The sequence below is a fragment of the Delphinus delphis genome, chromosome 1, assembly GCF_949987515.2.
Source record: "Delphinus delphis chromosome 1, mDelDel1.2, whole genome shotgun sequence".
NCBI classification, from domain to species: Eukaryota; Metazoa; Chordata; class Mammalia; order Artiodactyla; family Delphinidae; genus Delphinus; species Delphinus delphis.
The window spans coordinates 101,469,874-101,484,291 of NC_082683.1; the positions used below are offsets into that span (position 1 = coordinate 101,469,874).

The 14,418-nt window shown below is 45.5% G+C and overlaps 1 protein-coding gene across 1 annotated transcript in view; it reads right to left on the reverse strand.

Annotated features, from left to right (window-relative positions):
• The window catches only part of CASQ2 (calsequestrin 2), a 63,310-nt gene that overhangs the window by 48,257 nt on the left and 635 nt on the right, over positions 1-14,418 (reverse strand). The gene's annotated exons all lie outside the window — the stretch shown is intronic.

The following is a 14,418-nucleotide window of genomic DNA, read 5'->3' on the forward strand; positions in this document are numbered from 1 at the left end:
CCAGTACAGTACCTGAGCAGAGGAGAGCTCAAAAATATTAGTTTATTAAATAAATGAATGGAAGAAAGAGGGGAGACCAGCTAGACCTTGAAACAGGAGGAGTGTCTGGATAAGCAGAGGAGAGCAGCAAAGACATCCAAGGAAGAAAAAGCAGCAGAAATAGGTGAAGGTTTGGAGGGGCAGATGCACAGTGTGAGTGTAAGAGAAGAGGCTTCTGTCCTCGAGCAGAGGGCTTCTCAGGGGAGCTGAAAGGCGTCGTGTATTTAAGGCATGTTAGAAAAAGAGCACATAGGACTTGGAATATTAGGACTAGCGGTTCCGATCTGGGAGATGTTTGAGTAGAAGAACAATATGGCTAATTTGAGTTCGGAGAGGGTTGATCTAAGGGCGTAGACCAGACAGATAGAAAGGAGAGTAGAATCGAAGGCGACCGGTTGGGAGACTGAGTGGGAGAAGACTGGTCTCCAGCTAAGGCAGCCCATGAAGTAACTTGTGAGGTAATGTTAGAGGTTGAGAATCATTCAGACCTGGTAACTATTTCATGACTTTGGAGAAGCTGCGGGGAACCAAGGAGAGAAGGAGGCAAGATGATTCCAGGGTCTCCAGCCAGGGAACAGAGTGAAGGGCAAACAGAGATGTCAGGAGGGCATGCCAGAACCACGAGCCAGCTTCTCAGCTTGGATTTATATGCAATGAGTTCACGGGCATGGAAATCCAGCCAAGAGCTGGAGGTGCCAACCTGGGGCTTGGGGGAGAGCTCCTGAAGGCACTGTGCAAGTTAGGGGTGAAGGAGTGAGGAGAGTGTACGAGAAAACCACAGGGTCCAGGACTGGCCACCTTGTAGGAGGTGAGAGAAGGAGGCTGTGTGGAGGCCGAGAGGTCTGTGGGAGAAGTAGGAGACCAAGGAACACAGTCTCGTGACTCCGAAGTCATGAGAAGCTTGAGAACGAGCAGGTGGTCAGATCAAGTGTTGCAGGGAGTCACAGAGATGGGACCACTGTGAGGTCTCTCCTTTCAGGATAGTAAGACATGGGTGACCTTTAGCGGGGAGCTGGGACAGAAGCCAAAGCAGTGAGAGTGTGGCCGACGAGTGGGTGGCAAGGACACATTAGAGCAGATGTGGATCACTTGGTCAAAAAGTTTGCCACGAAGGGAAGGGGATACTAACACAGCAGCGCCAGGGGACACGTTCCCTTTGGCCTCAGAGGACAGGACATGCAAGATGCCCTCTCTGTCTATGTGTGTCCCTCCAAGTCCAGTCCCTTTGTGGGACATCTCAGCCCTAAACCAAGGACGGACAGGAAGAAAGATACATTTGTACCACTTCCCAAGAATGGTCTTCCTGGAGGAGAAAGACTGATTTGTTTCATGGTCAGAGGAAGCTGGGGAGGCACGCGGTAGCAGAGACAAGGGAGTGTTTACTTATTAAAGGGAGCTGAGGGGGGGGTTACTTTCTGCAGGGTCAAGAATCTGAAAAAAATCAAGGGCTGAGAAATTTGGGGGAAAATGTCACAGATCTTTGCTCCAAGTGAATGTCCCTCAGGCCAGTCATTAAAAATACCCTGGCTGCAACCCTGGTCTTTCCACGTAAGCCAAGAGCCAAACAGCTCTTTTCACCCACTGTCCCTGATACCATCTGGCCACACGTCAAGCAATTCAACTACTGTTTGTGTCCTCCCCTGAAACCGGAGAGCTGACGTTCATCTCTCGTAATCTGTCACTTTCCACCGCCCTCAGATGAGGCCCGGGCTATGTATAGCTGGGGGGTTGGCACATGATGTGTCCATGCTAGAGGCAGGCAAGGGAATGGAACGGCTATTTTATGAGATTCAAGTGAACATGGGGGCCTCTTGGGGCTGGACTGGGAGGCTTCTAAAAGAGCCTTGAGGGAAAGGGAGGCTGTTGATTGTTTTTATTAGCACTTTGGGGCTATCACCTTGGTCAAGGCCAAGGAAAAGACCCAGAGGTCATTGCTATGTATTCTTTCCACTCCACCACATTGAGAAGCAGTATAACAACAACAATAAAAATAGCGTCTATTGAGTGCTTGCTATATGCCAGATACTGCTCCAACACCTTACATGAATTATCTTATCGAATCTTCACAAAACCCACATGAAGTAGAAGTTTGAGATGAGGAAATAGAGGCACAGAGAGGTTAACCAACTTGCCTGGGCACACAGCCACACAGCGTTTAAGTGACACAGCTGGGATTCCAACCCTGACACTCTGGCTCCAGGGCCCAAGCTTTCATCCATTACATTACATTCCCTTCATCTGGGCCTCAGAGGGACCTGGGCCCGAATCCTGGCTCTGCCACTTATCAGGTATGAGACTCTGGGCAGGTCACAACTTCTCTGATTTCAATTTTCTAATCTGAAAATGCGAGATCTAATTCTTGCAGGAGTAACATGTATGCAAGTGCTTATGAATGTTTGTTCCCTAGAAATTCACTATAGGGCAACCTCATTACCCAAGCCGGTGGTTCTTGAATCTGAGCCCGCGTCAGCATTACCTGGAGGGAAGCCTTGTAAAAACCCAGATTGCTGGGTCCAACCCAGAATTCCTAATTCGGCAGACCTGGGATGGGACCTACGAGTGTGCATGTCTGACTAGGTCTCAGGAGACGCTCATGCTGCGGGTCCTGGGTCCACACCCTGAGAACCACCGCCTTACAACTGTTTCTAACATATAAACACGATCTCCCTGGGTAGCATTTTGTCATGTCCAAAATGACTGACTGAGGGAGGCTGTTCCTGGAGTCCAGGGGTTTTTTTTGTTTTCTGTTTTTCATACTAAAAATATTATTGCAATGGGATTTGGTGGGGGGGGAATGGATTTGACTGACATGGGGGTGAGGCCATGCCCTTTTCCAATTTTTTCTCAGCAGAGTTCTGTTCCCGAGAGCCTGTGAAAATGCAGTCTGGTAGCCCAAATGCCGACACCCCTTGGTAACCCCCTTCCTGGGAAGAGTCCCACACATTATCTACCGCGTTCCTGCAGCCAGAGAGAGACTCTCCCTTTTCTAACGAGACTTTCCATAGGTTGGTGCACTTCCTCAAAAAAATGTCTGACTAGTGCTTATTTTGATAACATCTGCTAATGACAAAAAACGTCACGTATAACTAACCTGAGAGTTAGTTTTCAATGTACTATTCGAGAATAGTCCTTTCCTGAGCACCAGATGTGGGCCGTTCACGTTACACACACCCCTCTTTTCTCTTCAGAGGAACCCTGGGACAAGGGGTTGGTGGTCTGTCTTTTACAAAGGAAGGGGCTCAGCCTTGAGCAACTCAGTGACCTGCCAACTGTCTGGACAGTGTAAGGACTCAGACCCACGGGGTCTCCCTCCTCAGTGTATGCTTCTTGCGTTGCTGGGCCACGGTGCGGGGCTGCTGTTCATGGGTTGTATTCACTCCTTCCTTTGGCTTCAGGAAATGCTCTCAGTTCCTTCACAGGGAAGCTGGGTGTGTGTGGCCAGGCTGAGGAATGGCTTGGGGTGCTGAGCCAGGGCAGTGTAAGGTAGAGGCAGGTGAGCGTGTGAAGGAGTATCTGCTGGCCCGTCTCCCTGCCCAGCACACGGCAGATGGTGAGGAGAGCTCTGCCTGGCTTGGGGCACCGGGCAGCAGGCAGGCGCTCCTGGAACAGGCTCCCTGGGCACTGAGAAGTGGCTCCGGCCTGCCCAGCCCATCACACGGCAAGATGGTGCTCTGGCCATGTTCCTGCATGTCTTTCCAAACAGAAAGGGCTTATCTGGATCAAACCACACTCAGTCTACAGAAGAGGGAACCTCAGAGGCTCCATTGGACAGATGCAGTACTTTGTGGGGACTGGCTTTTTTAATGGAACAAGTTATTATTTTTTTTTTTGCAATACATCCTATTTTTATTTTTTAAAATTGAAGTAGAATTGATTTACAGTGTTGTATTAGTTTCAGGTGTACAGCGAAGTGATTCAGTTGTACAGGTATATGATATATAATATATATAACATATATATATTATGTATATATATCCTTTTTCAGATTCTTTGGAACAAGTCATTTTAGATGCTAAGGCTGAGCTGATAATTATGCAAAAATACTCCACACCAACCAGTGAAGCTCAAACCGCAATAGGGCTGCTGCTTTTAAAGAAAAATCTTGTGATTCTGAAACAGATTTTGTTTGTTTCTATTTTGCTACTTTACACTACAATTATCCTTATAATCCTTTTATCACAGTGACTTTTTTGGTCTCTCATATCTCCATTTAGAAATGTATAACTTTGGGAGGAGGTCTGCCTCAAGGATACGATGACTAGATATCCTATTTGGGCTTGAATATTATCGAGGGCTTTTGCGGGGGGGAGGAGTGAGAAAAGAAGGTTCCAATGGTCTAAAAGCTTCTGGATCAACACTGTATTTGCCATTTTGTAAAATCTCTGTTTCCGTATTAATTCTGTGTATGGAAGAGAACATTTAACTGTAATCAACTCAATCCACACTCTTACCATAACACTTCTTGTCTTTTCACCATCTCACCCCAGGCTCTAGTTTTATTACTGAGAAGTGCAGAGCAAACACGCATCCAACAGTTCAGTGGCACGTGGACTCTAAGGAGAAGTGCAACTGAAGAGTGAGCCTGGGCGCTCATCTTCTGAGAGCGCTGGCTCTACGCGAGGATTTAGTCTCAAAGCCAAAACAAAATAAGCCTGACCTCATCTGAGTATTCCGAGTGCAGCAGGTGCGAGTTTGGAGAATCCCATCTTTGGGCAGTGAGCAGTTGGAAGAAATACCTGAATCCTGTGTGTGTTGTGATTCTCTGCCCAGTGTTCCCACATCATCCCATCTGTGGATTCACTTGCCTCCCAAAATTTCATTTTGTCTTCCTCTCTTGAGGTTTGGAAATGCAACCACTGGGACATTTTCCAGTGCTAAATAGGTTTGAAGACAGCATCAGCCTTAGAGAACCCAGAGGTTTCTGCCCATACTGTGTATGTATTTTGGACTGAGAGTCCCATGGTTAAAAAAAGAATCTGTTTTACCCATATTTCAGCAGGATTAAGCAGGGATGACAAACAGTTCCCTGAATCTGACAGATTCAGTTTAATTTTTCACATTTCCACTCAATTCTTTTTTAAAAACTGATTTAATTTTTTAAAGATATCAAGGAGAAATATATTTCCAATGTAGGCAATGAATCTGTAATTCCATTCTTTTTTCTTTTCTCTCCATCCATCCTTCTACCCACCCACCCAACATTTATTAAATACCAAGTAGGTGGCGCTAAGCATTAGTCCCTCTACTCACACCAGTCACTTCAGTTCCACACATAGTCCAGTTGTGAAATTAAACACTGCTTAAGTGTGGGTGAAAATCCAGAATTCAAACTAGAGACACTTGTCCCTTTGTAAGTTGGCCCTGCTTACAAACAGGAAGCGATCCAATTCAGCAGTCCCAGTTCCTTGGTGTAGTGGAAGGAACATGATGTTTGGAAACAAGTAGACGTGGGTTCAAATCCTGCTTCATGCTGTGCCATTCTGTAGCTTTGTGACTTTGGGCAATTTCTACTCAACTCTATGGAATCATTTCTTTGTACATAATGTGAGACTACGTTGTAAGAGTTCAACAGAATGACATATGCAAAGCACCCATATTGGACATGTTTCATGGTAAGTTCATAATAAGTGCCATTTCCATACCCCTCCATCCTCATCTGTTCATTTAACATTCATTCAGCAAACACCGTTGAGAGCCCACTGTGAATCAGACACTGATCTAGGTGCTGGAGTACAACAATGAAGAGAACAAAGTCCTTGTCTCTGTGGGTTTTACACTCTACAGCAGTGTAGCACGATATGCACTACGTCAGCCAAGGGCTATGGAGAAGAATAAAGTAAGGTTGAAGGGATAAGGGGGTGCTTGGACAGTGTGATTTATATAGGTGGTCAGGATGACTTCTTTCATGAGATGACACTTCAGCATAGACCTAAAGGAAGTGAGTTCTCATCATCAACAAAAGAAGACCAACTCCTTAGCTACCAGGGACCATGTCATCTGCATTTTCTAAGTAAGCAGTGCATGAATATTTGACAAATAAATGAAAGAATGAATATTTCTATTTGGGTGTTCACAAGTCTTAGTACCACGTTATAGAACACTCACCAGTTTTCTCTGAGCAGCTTCCCAATACTTTTCTGTTAAACATGCTAACATGTTAGTATCCCATATTCATATACCCCCAGGGTTCTCAGATTTTTGTCATCTCTTTTGGAGAAAAGGGAAGTGTGCCATGGCAACCAAATAGATGCTTTTCCTCCCTTTCTGAAGGTAAATCCTGGACCCTGATCTAAGATTCTTTAAGGCACCTTCTGATCTGGCCTTAGAAACCCCTGTAATTCCACTGGAAACCTCTCAAGGAGGGGGAGGCTTCCCATGGGCCCAGATCTTCCCTTTCTTAGGAGGTCCAAAGTATTCATCACTGACTGTGTGAGCGAGGGGACCGTGGGAGAAGACTGGGAGACCTGGCAGAATCCCTAGAGCAGACCTGAATCCCTGCAGCCCCCAAACCAACTTCGTGTCTCAGCAGTTTTCCAAATCAGAGGAATGTTGACAGGTCCATTGTCATTCAGGAGAGTCAACAGACCAAAGGTCAAGCAGGTGCAACATGATTATGGTCATCTGGAAAATTTCTCCAACCCAACAGACCAGTATAGTGCTTTGCAAACTTTAACATGCCTACGAATCACCTGTGGATCCTGTTTAAATGGAACAAACACCCTGGTTATACCGTTGCCGCTGGTGTGGTTTGCCGTCCACATTTTGAGCATCAAGCCTCAAGTGGTCCCCAAACTTGGCTGCACGTTAGAATCACCCAGGGAGCTTTGAAAAACTGTAGCACCTGGATCTCATCCCTTCCCCTACGACCAGTTAAATCAGTGCTGGTGGGGGGCGGGGGGGTGGGAAAGACCCAGGCATAGGTGTTTTTTAAAACGCCATAGGTGAGTCCCACGTGCAGCCAAGGTTGAGAACTACTGCAACTGGCCAAGAACAGGGGCTACCTTTCAAGTGACAGGTGAAGGGAATTAGCATTGGATAAGCACCAGCTGTATTTCAGGCACTCAGCAGGCTACCTAGTTCCTAAGTAGTAAACAACGTAACAAAGTAATGATACCTGACACTTGTCCAGCTTCTTATAATCTTATGAGAAATTTTGTTCACTGAATTCTCTTAATTCACTGAGGTAGAAAGCACACAGTTGATGTTTTAGATGAATAAAATGCGATGCATATTTGTGACTTGACCAGGATCAAATAGTAGATGAAAGAGAAATTCAGTTTCTCTGACCCGCAGCTGTCTGTTTTGCCCAAGCACTGCGACCTCACCTGAAGCTGGATACACGAGGATGGCTGTGCACAAAAGTCATGTCGACGACACTGGGCATAACCTAAAGAGGCTGCAGTCACCCCACCAAAGATTTCTCACTGATATATAGATTGGTTAGGAAACTGAGACCTGAATATAGAAGGGAGCTCGGTCTGTTGTGGGCTTTGGCAGACTGAGAGCAGCGGCGTTAGGACACTTAGCAGAACCCAGAAGCCTGCATTGCACGGGATTCAGATTCTTGGTCCTGCCATAGATGATGGGACCAGCCTCCTCCTCCCCTGTAGGGCCTAATGGATGATCTGTTCTGGAATCACCATCTAAAAAGTATTGGGAAATAACCTGCTTACCAGCCCTGGACAATCAGTCATAACAATAACCCTCCCTGCTGGTGGACAGGCCATTTCCAATAATTTTTAGGGAGTGATCTTGCCATTTGATATCCAAGAGGGCTCGGGAGAGAGCCCCTGGGCAGGTCATGTGTGGGGATGGCAGTGGCTTTTTTGTGGTGAGCGAAGTGGGACCTCCTTAAGCAGGAAGAGCAGAAGGCCCTGCAGAGGGGATCCTCTGGGGAAGCATCAGAGGAGATGCAGAGGGGAAGCAGCCTCGGACCTCCCGAGAAACGACAGGTGCAGCTGGTCAACCTGGCGGGCAACTACCGGAGTGATGTGGCTATTTCTGTGCCAGGACCCCAGGTTGCCTGCCAATCCCAGGGACCAGTCACCCTAAACAAATGAAGTGATATTTACTGTTCACAGTGTGGAAAGCATTGCTTGTTCACCACCTATTCAGTGACTCATTCATTCATGCTATGATTCCTGAGAGTCCCACTAAGAGCAAAAGATATTTGACGAATGAATATTTCTATTCAAGGATTCACAGTACGTATTTTCATGTTCTGAAACACTCACCAACTTGCCTGAGAAAAATCCCCTGTAGTTTTTCCTAATCCTGTAAATGTATATTGGTTACAGGTTGGTGTGTTTAGTTGCTCCCATAGGACATACATACACAGTGCACAGCCTCAGCTCTGGAGATGAATGTGATCAGAGTGCCCAGCGGTTCCAACACTGAGGCCTCCTTTCTCCTTTCCCTCTAGAGATGCTTAAGTGGCCATGAAATCATTTCTCCGTACACATGAAGCTCACTAGGAAAAGTTTTCACCTTTTCCTTCCTTCTTTTTCAGGTTGGAATGCTGGTTTCCTAGAGGTGGAGTGGTGTAGAGAAAAGGAAATGGGCCTTGGACTGGGGGATAAGATCTGTGTGAAGGTAGGAGGGGAAGAGGAAGAAGTAAATGGTTCCCCAAACCTGGCCTAGGCATTTGGCAGGACCATGACACCGTTTCCAGCGAGCTCAGGAACTCACGACGTGGACACCATACTGCTGGGGTTCCTTCTGACATCAAGGCATCCTCTGTCACATGACCAGGTCATTCATTCAGTTGTGTTTTTGGTTCACAAGCAGTTTTTTTGTCCTTGTCCATAGGAACTTGATTCCATCTCTTTTTTTTTTTTTAAAACTTTCCCCCCTCACCAAGTTTCCTTTGAATTCAGTTGCCTTCAGGAAGCTTCCAATCTAGGGGGAGAACTCCAACATATGTCTCCAAGGAGAGAAAGAGTGAGTTAGAAGGAGCCTGAAGGGAATAGAAGAACTTCTTAAATGCAAGGAGGCTGCAGTGTGACTGAAAATGTGGAAGGGGCCTAATTTAAGAACTGACGCTGATGATGTTGTGGAATCTATCAGACACAGGCTCCGTAAGCCTTGGCGATCAGAGGGAGAGGGTCTGTGATCAGGAAAAGTCACTCCACCTTTCTGGGCATGGCTGGCTGTGAATAAGCAACATGGCATCACATCACCAGTCCTGAGCTCTCTGAAAGTGGCCTGGGGTCCTCAGTCTCTAAAGTGACGGGTTAGGCTGGGCTGTATCTAAAATCCCGACTGAAAGGGGGTGAGGGCTGAAAGGAGTCAGCATTTTTCCAGTACCTTCTGTGTGCCAGAAGCTGAGCTCTTGCCATCCTGCCTCACTGAATCCTCACACCATCTCCAGCATCTCACATCACAAGTAAGGAACCTGAACACAGACAGACTTCCTTGGGAATTAAACCCAGGTCTGTCTGATTTGGAAGCCCACGTTAGAGCACACCACCTCTCAAGCATTTCAACCTGAGAGAGGTCAGTGATGTCGAATGTGGGAGGACTTTCTCTGGCAATATTTATAGAACATGATAGGCATAGCACTTGCACTGCAGTTTCAAGGCGAAGGTGGAAGCAGGCAACAAGGGAGTAAGGAAGAATCAAATTCAGTGCCTGTATCCTCCTCTTGTGTCTCTGAGTCTTGCGGTACTAACAGGATTCAGCCATTGTGGTATGACTACATTTGCTGACTTGGCCAAAGCTGAAGGAAATAGTATACAAAATTGCAACTCCCTTTATAATCTGAGTTGACACCTCAATAGAAAAAATGGGGAAAAGACATAGAAAAATAAGAAAAAATGTAAATGGCAAATAATTTTATGAAAAATTCAGCCTAGCTAGAAATCAAAGAATGTCCATTAAAACAACAATAAAAATATAAATAGACAAAGGTTTTTAAAACCCTGAAAATTGTGTCAGTGTCCAAAAAGAGAGAAATTCTGTAATGGCCTATATGGGAAAAGAATCTAAAAAAGAGTGAGTATATGTATACATATAACTGATTCACTATGCTGTACACCTGAAACTAACACAACATTGTAAATCAACTATACTCCAATAAAAATTTTTTTAAAAATTAAAAGGAAAAAAAACAGAGAAATTATGTTAAAAATATGTATGATCATACAATGGAATACTATGCCAGCATTAACATTATGTTTGTCAAGAATTTAAAGCTATTTAGTGACATAGGAACACTCACAATATACTGAAACGAAATAAGCAGGAAACAAAACTACAAAAATGGTATATGGGCTTCCCTGGTGGCACGGTGGTTGAGAGTCCGCCTGCCGATGCAGGCGACACGGGTTCGTGCCCTGGTCCGGGAAGATCCCACATGCCATGGAGCGGCTGGGCCCATGAGCCATGGCCGCTGAGCCTGCGCGCCTGGAGCCTATGCTCCGCGACGGGAGAGGCCACAACAGTGAGAGGCCCGCGTAAAAAGTGAGAGGCCCACAAAAAAAAAAAAAAAGGTATAAACCTAATTGGAAAACATGATTTTATGCATAGAAAAGAAAGAAAGAACTCTATCAGAACATTAACCATGTTTAGCTCTGGGTGGCAGTTCTTATTGCCTGCTTTGTCTTTTCCACATAGTCTAACATATTCTTACACTAGTGTGTTGTTACTTTGTGGATGAAATGCCCAACCAAGAATCAGGATTACCAGCTGTGTAAGTCACAACACTGGAAGGCTGCATGTATGACGTGAGAGGTTCAGAAAAATCTAGATGGTTCACAAGGTTCTTTTGAGCTCTAACACTTCACTCATTCATTCAACAGCATTTACAGAACATCTGTATAGAGCTACGTACAATGCACCAACACTGGGGTCCCCCAGAATTAGACCCCAACCAAACGCAAAGCAAAGTTTGAATGTGATGCCTCCCGGTGCCATTTGACTTAGCCTTTTTCTGCCTAAGCTTTTAATGGCCTCATATTCTTCCCTTTCTCCTCTTCCCCTTATCAAACCCTGCTCTCAACATAAAACTCAAACTTGATCCGATGGAAGTGTAAATGGATAGCAATGTCTTAAAAGATGGCTTCTCCCAGATGGCTTGACTAAGTAGGGATAAAAATTTTACCTAAAGGAACGAGGCCCTCGTGGCCAAATTTTAGGAAAAAGCTAGTGGGGTGGAAGAAGATTTGGGAGCTGTCAGAACCTTAGCTCTTGCGGTTCCCTCCCCGACCCTCGCTTATTTGTCTGGTAAATTCTACTCATTTTCACACATCAATTCTTCCTTGTCATGCCTTCCACATCTCTCCCAGAGGGCGGGGTGCTTCCTCTTTCCTCTGCGCTCCCAGAGGGCCTTATGTTGCCCTACTGTCACAGTGACCCCGTTGCACTGTGGCCTTTCATTTGTATTGCACTGTAATTTCCACATCAGGCTATGAGCCACCTGAGTGCCTCACGTTCCCGGTATCCACGGCGCGCACCCCAAGGCCCAACCTAGAGTAAGTGACAGATGTATGACTAAATGATCTGCATTTCAAGGCCCCAAGTCGGGCAGTGGCCTCCTTACCCTGTGGATGGGACTGTTTCTGGGTGTTTCAACGTCAGTCCTTACAGCAGCAGACAAAACATTGACCATAGTACCTTTGGATTTTTTTTATCAGAATGGGATGGCCTTTATGTGACGAGTTTTGAACTTCTAATTCCTAACTTTCTAACCCTTAGAAATTCCCTGGGTTTTCAACCTGAGGATGGCAACTCATCACCGGAGAGGGAAATCAATTTAATAGGTTGGGATTAGTATTTTTTTAATGAAATACAATAGAAGAATAGAAAATAACAATAAAATAGGAGACAAAAGTATTTTAAATCCAAGTATTCCCCAAATAATAATGTGTTGTCCTATGAAACTTTTGTTTCACCTGTGTATGTGTCTGTACACATTAGGTCATAGTGAGTTATGATAAAAAAACATGGACAGCCACCTTCCCTGGGGGGGTGGTGGTGGGATGAATTGGGAGATTGGGATTGACATATATATACACTAATATGTATAAAACAGATAACTAATAAGAACCAGCTGTATAAAAAGTAAATAAAATAAAATTCAAAAAGAAGAAAGATAGCCACCTTCCCAAACGATTGGGAGGGAAGGAGCCCGCCCCTTCCTGTGCTGTCTGCCCAGGGCTGAGATTTCACTGTCTCCTCCCTTCCTTCTATCCCAAACAGACACAGCTCTGGGATGGGCAGGATATTTTCCTTAGTGTAGGTTTGGAGTCCAGGGAATTAAGAGGACAAAATAGGATTTTCTGACCACAAAAATAATTTAGAGGCTCACATCTACCCTCTCGTATCAGTCATGGGATTCCTGGAACCAGTCTTGTCCTGGATTCTGAGGAACAGCGGGCACCTGACAGGTATCTCAACAAAGGCCCACCCCTCCCCTCCCCGACCCGCGCGGAGGGAGCCCTACCTCCCCCAGGGTTTGGACATTTGCATGAGCAGCGCCTCTGGGGCTCCGTGCCTCTCAGCTGATACAGATGATACAGCTGGCATCACCAGGCCCGGGCTCACAGGCTGAGTACTCTATTTAAGGAAGACTCTTGAAATAATACTGAACAGGGTATCCACCAACTCCTTGTACATCGTCTCATCTGATTCCAGCAGTAACGCAGTATAGGGGCTAAAGCTGCCTTCACCCGCATGAGTAGAGTGATCTTGGGCAACTTAGCCTCTCTGTGCCTCAGTTTCCCCATCTGTAAAAGGGGGATAGTAACTGTATCTACATCAGAGAAGTACTGTAAAGATCAAACCAGCTACCACACACAATCCCCGCACGCAGGAAGCATTCAATAAATGCTGATTATTATTATTTAATCATCTCATAAGCCTGTATGATAGTTATTTTTTTCATTTATAGATAAGAAAATGAGGCTCAGAGAAATTAAGTAACCTGCCCTATGTCATGCGTCCAGTAGAGGCAAAGTCAGAATATAAATCAGGAACTCCTGACTCCAAGTTCTGTGGTCTCTTTCCCTTAGTGATTTAGGAGTCCGTGGGGCATCAGACTACCTCCTGTGCTCAACTTCCTCCTTGTCAGTCTCTGCCGGGCACTCTTGGATCAAAGGTGGCTGGAAGGATGGTAAGTCCAGGGCAAAGCTCCTTCTCAGGATTTTCCTTGGGAGTACAGAATTCATCTTTGGGAGAGACAGATTCTTGGGGGAGTTTGTGTGTGAGTGTGTGTGTGTGTGTGCGTGCATGTGTGTTAATATAACAGGGAATCAGAAATGGGGTCACTGCTTGCACTGGCATTCTTTTTGAGTTCTAGGCTAAGTGGATAGATACAAGCAGATATGGTAGAATCCTTATACCTTCAATTAACTTTTCATAAGTACGTCTCTATAATTGAGTAGGGCAGTTTGAGATGGAGACAATCATGTGAGTGAGGATTTCATGGGCTGAGCAGCAGCTGTGCTGTATGTCCTGGTTTTCTCCAGCCTGTAATTTTCCCGTATATATAGTACAAAGACCTAATAACGGTCCCTGCTTTTTCCTCACTCGTAACCCACAGAGGTTTCTTGTCCACCAGAGCTCCCTGTAATGACCACACTGCCGTATATAAATCCTCTGAAGATAGATATGTGTGTGGTGATCGGGAGACACAGGATTCTGCAATACTTTTTTAATTATCAAAGATATTTTGATGTGTTTGGGGTGGTTTTCCTGGATTTTATTACAGCCACTTTTTCTTGAGAATTAAAATCCACGTGGGTTTTACATGGTACTTCTGTGCATCAGAGTCTTTGATTATAAAGTATGTCAGTTATGTCTCAATAACACTGGAAAACAAGAAAGAAAAAAAGGCATCTGATTGAGCTGAGCTTTCTGGCTGCGCCGGTTAATAAACTGCTGTAGTTCTCCAGGAGTCCTTTTCTCAGATTTGTGCCTGGGCTGAGCCCGACCTGGGGACTGATAAGGGATCTTGGTGCCTATTAGAATTCTTGGCGCTCACAGGTGTTCCTGAGTGTAAGCGATCTGAAACTGTCCAGGAGACACTGTGGGAGGAGTTCCTGGGGCACTCACACACGATTAGAGAACGGGTCCCAGCGCCAGGTTTACGGACAGGCCATGTAATGCAGATGAAATAAGAACTGACTTCAGCATCTTCCCTGAACTCACACCAAGAACTTTCTGAGAAAGAGAAATATTCCCATTAATGAACGCGCAGCTTAAATCTTCCCACATCTACACTGTGCAATGTTGACTGAAACCGAGTCACAGGAGAGTCTCATCGCTTAGTGATATTCCCCATCTGACCCACGAGGACAGGCAAGGTCAAATGACTCCTGCTTCATCAGGATCATGGGGAGACTTAAGGGAACAAAGAGTAGGAAATTAGCACGCCGAATG